The sequence below is a fragment of the Rattus rattus genome, chromosome X (assembly GCF_011064425.1).
Source record: "Rattus rattus isolate New Zealand chromosome X, Rrattus_CSIRO_v1, whole genome shotgun sequence".
NCBI classification, from domain to species: domain Eukaryota; kingdom Metazoa; phylum Chordata; class Mammalia; order Rodentia; family Muridae; genus Rattus; species Rattus rattus.
The window spans coordinates 46,949,819-46,961,805 of NC_046172.1; positions in this window are offsets into that span (position 1 = coordinate 46,949,819).

Below are 11,987 nucleotides of genomic sequence, written 5' to 3' on the forward strand. Positions count from 1 at the left end.
TCTACTGCTGTGATAAGACACCATGACCTAAAGCATCATGGAAAATAAAAGGTCAATTTTTCCTTCTAAGAGAAATCAAAACAGAAATTCAGGGTAGGAACTTAGAGGCAGGAACTGAATTTATGGAGCAATGATGTTGTTTACTGGCTTGTTTCTCATAGTTTGCTACTCATGGCTTGCTCAACCTGCTTTACTGATAGCTAGTAGGACTATCAGCCCACTGGTGTCACTGCCTACAGTGAGCTGGGGAGGATCCTGGGAGGATTTGGTGTAGTAAGTGAGAGATGGATATGACCAAGGTACATTGAATACATGTATGATTTTTGTTTAATAAATAAAATTTTAAAACATAGATACTATAATAATAGGGCATCTTTACAATCATTGTGGGAATGTATTCAAGATAATGCAAGAAAGGACTAGATCATCTCCTGGTATATATTAAGTCATCAATAAGTGTTAAGTTTTAAGTGTAGAAATATCTTCATGCAATAGATAGAGTATTGATATGTCCTTTGAACACCAGTGTTTGCTCATGCTTATCTACTTTCCAGGATGCAATTCTATGGCAACATATATAAGCTACATTGGATAGGCTGGATACTATTTTGCAATTAGGTTCTATCTCCCCTTAACAAAACGCATGGATATAAATCTTTACAATTAAATATGCCTATAGATTTACCTTTCATTTTTTATTTCTTAATCATAATTTCTGTCAATATGTGTATATATACATATATATTATATATTACTATATACCAGGTACATAGTTATAAAATAATAACATGTTCCCTAGTCATAAATTTTAAAAAAGTTTATTAGACACTGTGCAACAAAATGTTTATATATGAGCAACAAAAAGAAAATGAAGTATGTTTAAAATTATGATTCTAAAAGAATAGAATTCCGGTGTATTTCATAAGACTAGAAACACTGAGACTAATTTTATAAAGAAAGCATCAAAGCATTCTTCCTGTCAAGCTTCTCATGAATGGTTTTGTGCTAGTCATATCAGTTTGACTGAAAAAAGTAAAAACATTCTTTTCCTGTGAGAATCACTGCTATCAGGAAGCTTTCTAAATCACTCCTAATTATTGAAGTTCACTAGAAGAAAAAATATAGTGAGTGTCCTATGTTAACAAGAACTGCTCCTGAATTTGCAAAGTAAATGCCAATTTATGAGAAATAAACCCATCAAAAGGATATTATAGCGTAGAATATTGGAAAAGGTTTCAGAACAAGAGCAAGCATGCCCCATGTGACTGATGGCCATTAAAAGGGAGACTATAAAAAGACTCACATCATTTAGAGTTTGAATATAGCGAAAGATGTTCATCCATAAATTTCCTCTTGAATTTTGGCTAAGTAAATGAGAACTACTAAATTATATGCAGACTCTCCATGAAAAAAAATAACTTGTGCGTGAATGTGGTTATGAAACGAATATTCCAGTATTTTATGGTATAATGTTAAAACACTTAGCATTCCACTCAAACCTCACTCTACCAACTAAGTATGCTCCTACTGATCTGTGGGTAAATTGAATCATCATCATTTCAAAGAAGTGCTCCCTTCATTTTTGATTGATTTCTAATTAGTAGTGGCTTAACATGTCAGTTTTAAGAGTCTCTGTCCCCCAGTCTCTTTTAAGCAGCTAATGATCACTGAAAGATTTATATTCACAAGGGAAATATGCTATTTAAAGATACTCTATGGTGAATGATTTTATATGAGAACCCTTTTGTAATTGAATAATTGTATTCATTACTTCTCTCTGTGGTAATGCAGATTTTTACACTATCATAAGATGGGGTTCACTGATTTAAAACTGCAAGTGCCATTGTCCTGGACAAAGGATCACCCACCCATCATCACCAATATTCCTTTTAGTCTGTCAGTAGAAAAATGTGGAAACTGTCTCCCTCCTAATAGAGAGTAGTAAACTTTATTCATTAGTTTCATAACCAATGGTATTTTCTTCTAATTTGATTAGCTGAAAAGTGATATTGTAAACTATACTACTGAAATAATGACAACATCTCATATTTAATCAGGTCAAAATGCATTGTTTTCATGGGTTATGTGTATTGGAGGCCATTTTGCTCAATTACTTACTTCCATTTTGTTGAAATGCAAACCAACAGAGTGCCCCAATGCAGTTTATGATCCATAGTCTTAACCAGGTGAAAGTTCTGATTACTTTTTATTAGAATATATTGTTATTAGTTGTCCTAAGTTAAGGGTTTCCTTGGGAAACTTCTATATATGTATATAATAACACTTTCACATTGTCTTAGTTAGGGTTATACTGCTGTTAACTATGACCCAGGCAACTATTATAAGAACATATAATTGGGACTGGCTTACAGGGTCAGAGTTTCAGCCCATTATCATCAAGGTAGGAAAAAGGCAGCATTCAGGCAGGCATGGTGCAGGAGGAGCTGAGAGTTCTACATCGTCATCTGAAGACTGCTAGCAGAATACTGGCTCCAAGGAAGCTAAAACATGGGTATTAAAGCACACACCCACAAGACCACACCTACTCCAACAAGGCCATACCTCGTAACAGTGCCATTCCCTGGGCCACGCATATACAAACCATCACACACATATTCACCCAATGTATTACTCTTTATTGAAAGGAAAAATATATTTTTATTTTTCACAAATTTATATGGCTCTTTTCATTATATCATTATATCATATTATCATTATATCATATATCATTATTTCATTATATCATTTTATTACCTCATTTTACCTTTTTTATATAAAAATTTATGTAATGTGATTTAACTTATAGCTTTATGAACAAAACTATCACAAATATTTTTAAACATATACTCCCTATGTAGAGTAACCATACAGTTTTAAAACCTAAACACTCCAGCAATTTATAATGTATAATAAGAAACTAAGGGGCTGATGTGATACTCAGAGGTTAAGAGCACTGACTGCCATCCCAGAGGATCAGGTACAGTTCCCAGCACCCACATGGGTGCTGTTTGTAACTTCAGTTCCAGAGGATCTGACACTCTCACACAGACATACATGCAGGCAAAATATCAATACACAAAAACATAAAAATAATTAAGAAAGTAAATAGAGACATTGTCCAAAAAAGTTTTTTTTAAAAATATTGAATAACAGAAAAAAATTAAAAATCTAGTAGAGTTTTGTTTTGCAAAATTCACCTGTTTTGAAATAAATCGGAATGTAACTTCACCTCTGGTGGGGAAGATGAGAAAGCTGTGAAGTTGTATAGGACTCTAAAGGAGTCAGTCATCCCCTTCCCCACCTTCTTCTGACCAATTACCTCCTCAAACTCACAGACAAATGAGTTTCTAGTTTAACAGAAGCAGAAGAACTTTCTTGGACTTCCCTGCTAAAAGTTGTACTTACAAAAAGTTAGCAGCTCTTGGAATAGGAAGATATTAAGGGGATATATATATATATATATATATATATATATATATTATATACATGTATATGTGTGTATATGTGTATATATAAACCGTGTGTGTGTGTGTGTGTGTGTTTGTTTGTTTGTTTTTTTTTAATTAACTTGAGTATTTCTTTATGTACATTTTGAAAAGGTGTTATTCCCTTTCCGGTTTCCGGCAAACATCCTTCCTCCCCTTCCTTATGGGTGTTCCCTCCCCACCCCTCCCCCCATTGCCGCCCTCCCCCGACAGTCTAGTTCACTGGGGGTTCAGTCTTAGCAGGACCCCAGGGCTTCCCCCTTCCACTGGTGCTCTTACTAGGATATTCATTGTTACCTATGAGGTCAGAGTCCAGGGTCAGTCCATGTATAGTCTTTAGGTAGTGGCTTAGTCCCTGGAAGCTCTGGTTGCTTGGCATTGTTGTGTTTGGTTTTTTGAGACAGGTTTTCTTCGTTTAGTCCTGGCTGTCCGGGAACTCCCTCTGTAGAACAAGTTGAACTCAGAGGTTGGGATTAAAGGCATGTGCCACCACTGCCTGCCCAAGGAAATGATATATATTGTTCTCCAGGAAAAAAAGATGAATTGAGCACATCAAGCCAATACCAAAAACATTGTACTTGCAGTCCTAGGCAAAACTGTCATTATTGCTATAAATATTCAGTAAAAATATCTTGTGAGATATTTTTAGGAGAAATTCAGAAAATGTTTTAGTTTCCCTTTCTAAAAGAAAATGTCCTGATGAACATGCATTCTCAGATGAGAATGGCATTATCTTGGCAAATTTATGGTTTTGTAATTAATTGATTTCCTGAAATCCTTCCTGGAAAATGTATTATTTTGACCAAAATTATTTGAGCTAAAATTATATCATATTATTCCTAGATACTCTAATACTCTAATTATTATTCACAACCTGTTATAAGTAATTTTAATATTATCTTTAGAATTTTCCACAACAAATTATTATATATATATATATAATTTTGTGCATGTCTATTTGTAATGATTAATAAAGACTTCCTTTGCTAAGAAAAATATGTTTCAATCCAAAGGGATTTCTTAAGCCTTTTAGCTAGAGAGTGGAAGTGATAGACTTATATATTGCAAGATCAAACAAATGATATTTTGATTAGAAGTATTAGTGTTATTTCAGCTTGTGATGACATTGTGTCAGAGCAAACACCAATGACTAAGTATGAAAGACAAGCTCAGTCAAAAGCGATTCTTGCTACTGTGGATTTCTTTCTTTTGGTTGCTCTTTAGTATACAAAATGAAATAAAGGAGTAAATCAAGTTATCAGTAACCTAGAGAGAGGAGAACTGAGACTTTTTATGCCTAAAAATTAGCTATTTTAGGAAAAAGGTTAATTTAAAATTTTCATTATTTACCGACTTTCAATGGATAGCTATGCCTTTGTCTTTTTTATTCTACTCTTCTCTGCTCTCCTCCATCCCCAACCTTCCCACTTTCCCTCACCTTCCCTCCCCTTCCTTTCTACTGCCCTCTCTTCCTCTTCCTTTCTTTCCCTTCTCATTCTTTTCCTTGCCTTTTGTCCAGTACTAGGGTTTCCTGAGATAGGATTGGTATTAGATTTCAGATAAAAAGGCTGGGAACTTAATTCCCTTCATTTTTCCCACTGTAGAATTCCAGGTTGGCTGCTTCAAGATGGACTAGAGGTGATAGGAATAAGTCATTCCTTCCTGCCTTCATCAATGGATTATTTTTCACTTCATTGTACTGAAACTAGGCACTGTGATCTCTCATTGTATTTATTTAGAGCTTCTGAAGATAGTTGGGTATGTAAACGTTGGTTTGCAATTTGGTGTACCTAAGGGAAGAGGTAACAGAAGGGTTTTACTAAACTCTACTGGATAATTTAAATTTGAAATGTGACAGGTTTTGATACTTTACAGTCAGTGTCCTGGTGTCCGTGTCATAAGTGACAAATCACTTCAAAAGCATGAGAGTTGCTGACCACATGGAAAATGAAAGCAGGGCTATAATGTTGTCTTCTTTCCTTTCTGCAGAATATCATTTTTAAAAAGGTGAACTATTATTGTGCAGAGAGGTAAACTGATGTGAAGAAAGAACAGGTCAGCTAACAACATAATAGGCAGAAACATGAATGTGAAAGTCTAACTCAAGATTGAAATCCCATAGGGATATCTAGATTGATTTATAGATACATTTTTTGGCAAATTGCTATAGAATCTGAAGTAAGCTATAGATTCAATAAGTACTTTATGCCTATTTTTTGTGCAAGTATATAGATGTTAAGAGTATTGGGCTTACATCAGAAAATAAGTGAGATAAGAAACAATAGTTATCACAGGGTCTCTCTTTTTTCATATTAAGTATCTACTTAATTAATCAATTTAGATGCAATCTATATTATCTTCCATAATTTGAGGAGAGCAGAACCAGATAGACATTTGATGCATTTTGAGTGAGTTTTCTTTCATAGAAAACAAACCATTTCTTTCTCCCAGCAATAAATTCTGGTATTCCTTCCTTTTGTATGTGCATATAGATGCACATACATGTATAAGGGTAGAAGCCAAAGCACAACGTCAGGGGTTATTATCAATGTCCCAGCCACCATTTATTTGAGACAGGATGTATCACTACCTGGTAGTTAACCAAGTAGGGTAGGGTGGTTGACCTCTGAGCTCCATATCTCTGCCTTGCCTCTGCCTCCCAGAACTAAAATTACAAGAAAACATTGTCATGCTCATGTTAAAGTGTATATATTAGGAATTGAACTCCCAAAGCACGAAGTTTATTGACAGATATCTCCCCAACTGCTGCACTTCATCCATTTTGGTACACGTGTCTCAGATCCAGACCTTCACTCCTCTGATTTCGCTGTCCAATGTAGTATACCATTTGTTAACCCTAAACTTAATGTCAGTTGCAAATCAAACACGTTCTCAGTTGTTAACTATAATTTTTGGAGGAAAGTACATTGTCTGTAATATGGGAGTGACAGCATATGAATCAGTCAATTTTATACAAGTGAATAAGATGAGATCAGATATAATAGAGTGTTGAAAGATGGGGATCTAGATTATATATGTATATGTATATATGTGTGTGTATGTACAAATTCATATTAAACAAATTTAAATTCCTCATGTAGGATATATGTGTATAATTTATATATGTGTTTTATATAATTTTACATATTATACACATTTTATATATACATATATATACCGTGTGTATCATAAAATATAATTTTTTTAATATGACTGTAAATATATACACATATATATGTTCTATATAAGAGACTTAAAATTCACTTTAAAAGGATATAAGCCAAATAACACATACATATTGACAGTTTTAGTCAAGTGGATTGAGTACCTGATCCTGTGATTGGAAAATATCCAGTGTTTACATAATATAGTTTCTTTGTGGATCTATATTTAAAGTAATATAAAGTATTAATGTACACCAAGACTATCATAGGATATGAATCCACCATTGTACTGGCTGGTTTTGTGAGTCAACTTGACAAAGCTGAAGTTATCACAGAGAAAGGATCCTCCCTTGAGGAAATGTCTCCATGAGATCCAGCTGTAAGGCATTTTCTCAGTTAGTGATCAAGGGGGAGGGTACAGTCCATTGTGAGTGGTGCTGTCCCTGGGCTGGTAGTCCTGGATTCTATAAAAATACAAGTTGAGCAAGCCAGGGGAAGCAATTCAGTAAGCAGCACCTTCGCTTGCCTCTGCATCAGCTCCTGCCTCCAAGCTCCTGCCCTGAGTGAGTTCCTGTCTTGAATTCCTTTGGTGATGAACAGCAATGTGGAAGTGTAAGCTGAATAAACCCTTTCCTCTCCAACTTGTTTCTTGGTCATGATGTTTTGTGCAGGAATACAAACCCTTACTAAGTCAGCCATCCTGCCACAGTTTAGAGCACGGTACAAATCTATTCACAAGGTCTATGGACAAAATAGCGTAATAAGAACTATCTCTCAGAACCAAAGAACTAGAGGAAGAAATGAAGATAATCATGAAGAGGAAACATCCCTTCAGATGATATAGGGACTATGGTGGTAAAATCCAATGGTCAAAACATTTTTTTAGGAATCTGGTAGCAACGGTGTTATGATTATGTTATTGTCACACACTTAAAAGTAGTAGCATTAGCTGACCATTCGAGAAGACAGTTTTAAATTTAATTTTAAAAATACATATCCAGAATTAAAGTAATTGCCTGTGAGGTACACAATCTCATTAACCTAATGAGTGTGTCCTTGAACTTTGTTTGTAACCCAGACAGGCACTGAACTTGATTTCTTGCCTCAGCCTACCAACTGGTTAGGATTACAGGCCTGCATTACCAAGCCTGCCTTTTACTAGCCTTTCCTCTACAAAATTTCACCCTGGATATATCTTTGCTCCTGAATCCCTTTACTTGAGAAATTGCATTGCCTCGTTTACTTGTAATGGTGTACCAAGATAGTGGCCAATGACTAACTTTCCCTTATCAATTACAGCCTGCATGTAGTAGATTTTATGAACTTAAGGTCATCACCATTCCTATTGTGGGAATCGGGTAGAGGGTGGAGTCAACAGAAATGAAAAATTCTTTATAGTAAGCTTTGAGGTTTTCAGCAAAAATATAAGAGTTCATTTGTGAGATTTGCAGTTTGATTTAATAAGAATGTCCTCTTTATAAATAGGAATAATACCAAAACCTCTACTATGAACAGCATGTACTTACCTGCTCTCTAGAAGATAAAAGTAAGATCTTCCATAATCAGACCAAATTTTTTATTCTCTTAGTTTCACTCACAGCCCTGTTAAACTTACATTATTGTTCAACCATTCCTAACCTTACCATGACCTTCACCAATCTATAAATTTGCATATACTGTCTATAATCAAGATCACATGTGTATACCTTTCTTATTCTTGTGTACACACATTTTAATGCATACCTCAATGTCACCTCTGTGATGCCTTTTCTCCTGGCTACATTACCACTAGTCAGAATTAAACATCATTACCAAGCCCTAGTAGACACCCCACACACACACAATCCCCTCTAATTCTTGCTCTCTCTCTCTCTCTCTCTCTCTCTCTCTCTCTCTCTCTCTCTCTCTCTCTCTCTCTCTTCTTCACCCACCTCCCTCTCCCCTTACCCTCTCTCCCCTCACCTACCCCTCTCCCCTCCCCCTCCCTCTCTCTCCCTTTTCCCTCTCCCTCTCCTGGCACTAAATTTTCACTAAATTACTCAGAATAAATTGGAATTCACCTTGTATCGTAGGTTGCCCTTAACTCTATGATTCTCCTGCCACTAAGATTCTCTCTATGAGTCTCTCTGCTGACTAAGTTAGCAGAGATTAAAATCCTATGTAAACTCTTGTGTCTGTCTTTCTGTCTGTCCGTCTGTCTGATATCTCCCTATTCCTTTTCTATCCAGTTTTAACCAGTTCTTACACAAGGTAGACATGTAGTCACAAAGCAGCAAATGGTGCCAGCAAAACAATTTATCATTTAGGGCACTAAAACTGTAATGTTTACTAGGTTAAACCTTAGAGCTGTGCCCTTAAACTCAAGGTGCCAGTTAACTTTCAACCCTTGACCAGTTTCCTAGCTGAACTGTGAAATGCAACTGTTCTGTTAACCCCTATTTATATCTCCAAAGTCAACCTACTGCTCTATTGTGACCTTCAATATCCAGCTGATCCTTCCTCCTCTGTTCAATCTGGACTTGATTTATTGCTAGGCTTCTCTAGCTAGACTCCTGAGCTGTTCTCTATCCATCTCTCTCATCCATGAAGGAGAATCTTCAATCATTCATTGCAATAAAATAAATACTAACAGTTTTATTGTGCTTTACTCCATTATTCTGTAGTGTACAGCAGGTGAGAAGAGTAAGTGATAGTGTGGGTTTTTTTGTGTGTGTATGAGTGAGTATTAAACCTCAGTGAATGCTAGATGAACTGGGCATTCATATGTTTCTCAGACATCAGAGAGAGAAGGAAATTGATCCTCAAACTAAAAAGGCTGAATTTGTGGTTTAGCATGAGTGAGGCTCTAGGTTTAAGTCCTAAGAGTGTAAGTAAATATATTAAGATATAAATGGGCAGATACATCCTCAAAATGAATTTATATTATCATCTCAGTTGATTCTGGACTCCCTATTCCTTAAGGAGAAAACATGACTTTGTTCTTTACAGTTTCAGCCCTGATTGAATGTCAGCTATCATTTAAATGAGTCCTTTAATCAGGATCTGTGGATGCAGCTTTTCTTGATTAGTGACCCTAATTTCTCATTGACTCGGAAGAATCTTACATTTGCAAGGCATTTCATGTGTTGTGTTATTTTGTTTTTTAACAACCTACAGTGTCTATAATGCCTGCATGTTACAAACTGCCCAAAGTTTATGTGCTCTAGTTCTTAGCACATTTCTAGACAAGAGAGTATTCGTTGTTGTTTTCTTCTCACTTCAGGTGTTGAGCGCCAAATGTGATCCATCCTCTGAAATCTAAGGCTGAAGTGTAATAGTAAAAAAAAAAAGTAATCTCAGTCATTTTGACTTTTTTATTCCATTGTTAAAAGATTCTGTTGCTCATCAAATAGCTTATCTATAAATTAATCAGTTGAGCACCAACTTGACCTTAAAATATTTCTATCTTAACCAGTTTGAGTTGTTAAGAGAGATATCTTATATAGGGTAATTCATGAACAATAGAAATTTATTTTTCATTATTCTGAGTATTAGAAAGCCTAAAATCAAGGCACCAGTAGACTCCAGGCATGGTGATGGCAGTCTGCAAGTGATACAGCCTTCTGTCTGTGACCTTCAGCATTATAAACTAACTGCAGCACTCTGGGACCTTGATTATAAGGGAATTAATCCTATTTGCAAATGTGGGGCCCTTGTGACTTTATCACTTTCTGATGGCTCTGCCTCCTAATATTCCATTGTGGTGACTAGATTTTGAAGGGAAAATGATAAAAAGGACATGAGCATTTAGATCAACAGTTTCTCAGATTTTTTTTCACTCTCCCACCCCTGTTATTCCGTTACATGTCTCTTAGATCTACTTCTGTTCATCATTGCCTCCTAGTTTCTTATTCAAATTTTTTTATGTCTGGTCTCTCAAGTACATTTTAACAGACACTTTTCTTCTTACACTGATCTTGAAGCATGAAATTTCTTTTCAAGACACTTAGGAAAATGGAAGTACTTAGAATGTTCATGAACAGAATGTCTTTTGAGCTGCAAAAGTTAATGTGAAAAAAGCTGATAGAACAGTCAGTTAGCTCATCAGCGTTTTTACTCCTTAAAAAGCAGCTAGTTATAATCCCTACTTAAACAGCAAGCAAAAGCAAGTGCTCTCATTTCCATGATTAAAATAGACAAAATAAAACTAATAATTGACTTGTCAATTTACTGTGACTATTAATTCCCTATATACAAAGATGGCCTTTGTTAATTTAGGATGCACACTTTCTTTTCTGAATATAATTATCTGACTATATATAGACAAGTAATTTAAGGCCAGCTAATGATTGTTTGGGCATCTGAAATAAAAATCTCTGTAGAAATTAGTAAATTACCCATTTAGAAAACCTGTAACAATTTCATCAAAATTAATGTTAACTGATAATTTAAATTGGACTCATGATATTTCATGACATTTAGAGTAGGTCTTATCCATGGTTTGTAAATCTACTTTCATGGTGAAGAATTTGATAAGCTTTACATAGAAATAGAGGTGCTTTGTTATGCAAATGCGTGCTGCATTAACTTAAGAAAGTTATTTGCAATGTTTCCTATGTTGTGACATTTACTAGTTTCAAGGCTCCATTGTATCAGGATACATACACCAATTGTAAAAAAAAAAAAAAAAAAAAAGGAACAGAGGATGTAGCTCAGTAGACCAACGATTTATTGACATGTGTTGGGCCCTAGGTTCTATTACCAGAAATGCAAAAATGTAAGAAGAATGACTCATATTTACAGACTAAATGCCAATAACTAATAGATTCAAAATATTTGTATTCATAGCACAGTAATATAATATTGAAATCAAAATGGAAACTGACATCATTAAGTTCTGTACGAATAATTTCTTAGATTAGACTATAAGTCACAAAATTTATTAGAATAATAATCAAGCTAGTCCTTGAGTAGAGAATACAATTTTCTATTCTATTTGATAGTCAGCTTTTGAATTAGCACATGTATTTGTTTTAATTATTGTAAATTAAGTTCACTATTTTTTCTCCAAATAAAGACATACTTGGTAATGTAATATGGAAGCCCAAGCCATTGGCAGTGGTAAGACCCCTAACAGAATAAACTTGCTGGTGGCATGCTCCTTAGTGGCATAAAAGCATTTCTCTCCAAATGCTAGGGCATATCATAACAAATTATTAGAGAGTTTTGATAAAAAGACATGTACCTAGTTTCCTTGTTCTCCTTATCTCTTTACCAACTCCCAAATTTTAATTTACTGCATCTCTAAGGGAGGTTGAGAATCAATATTCTCTGATATTTTGGATATTCTTAACATCTA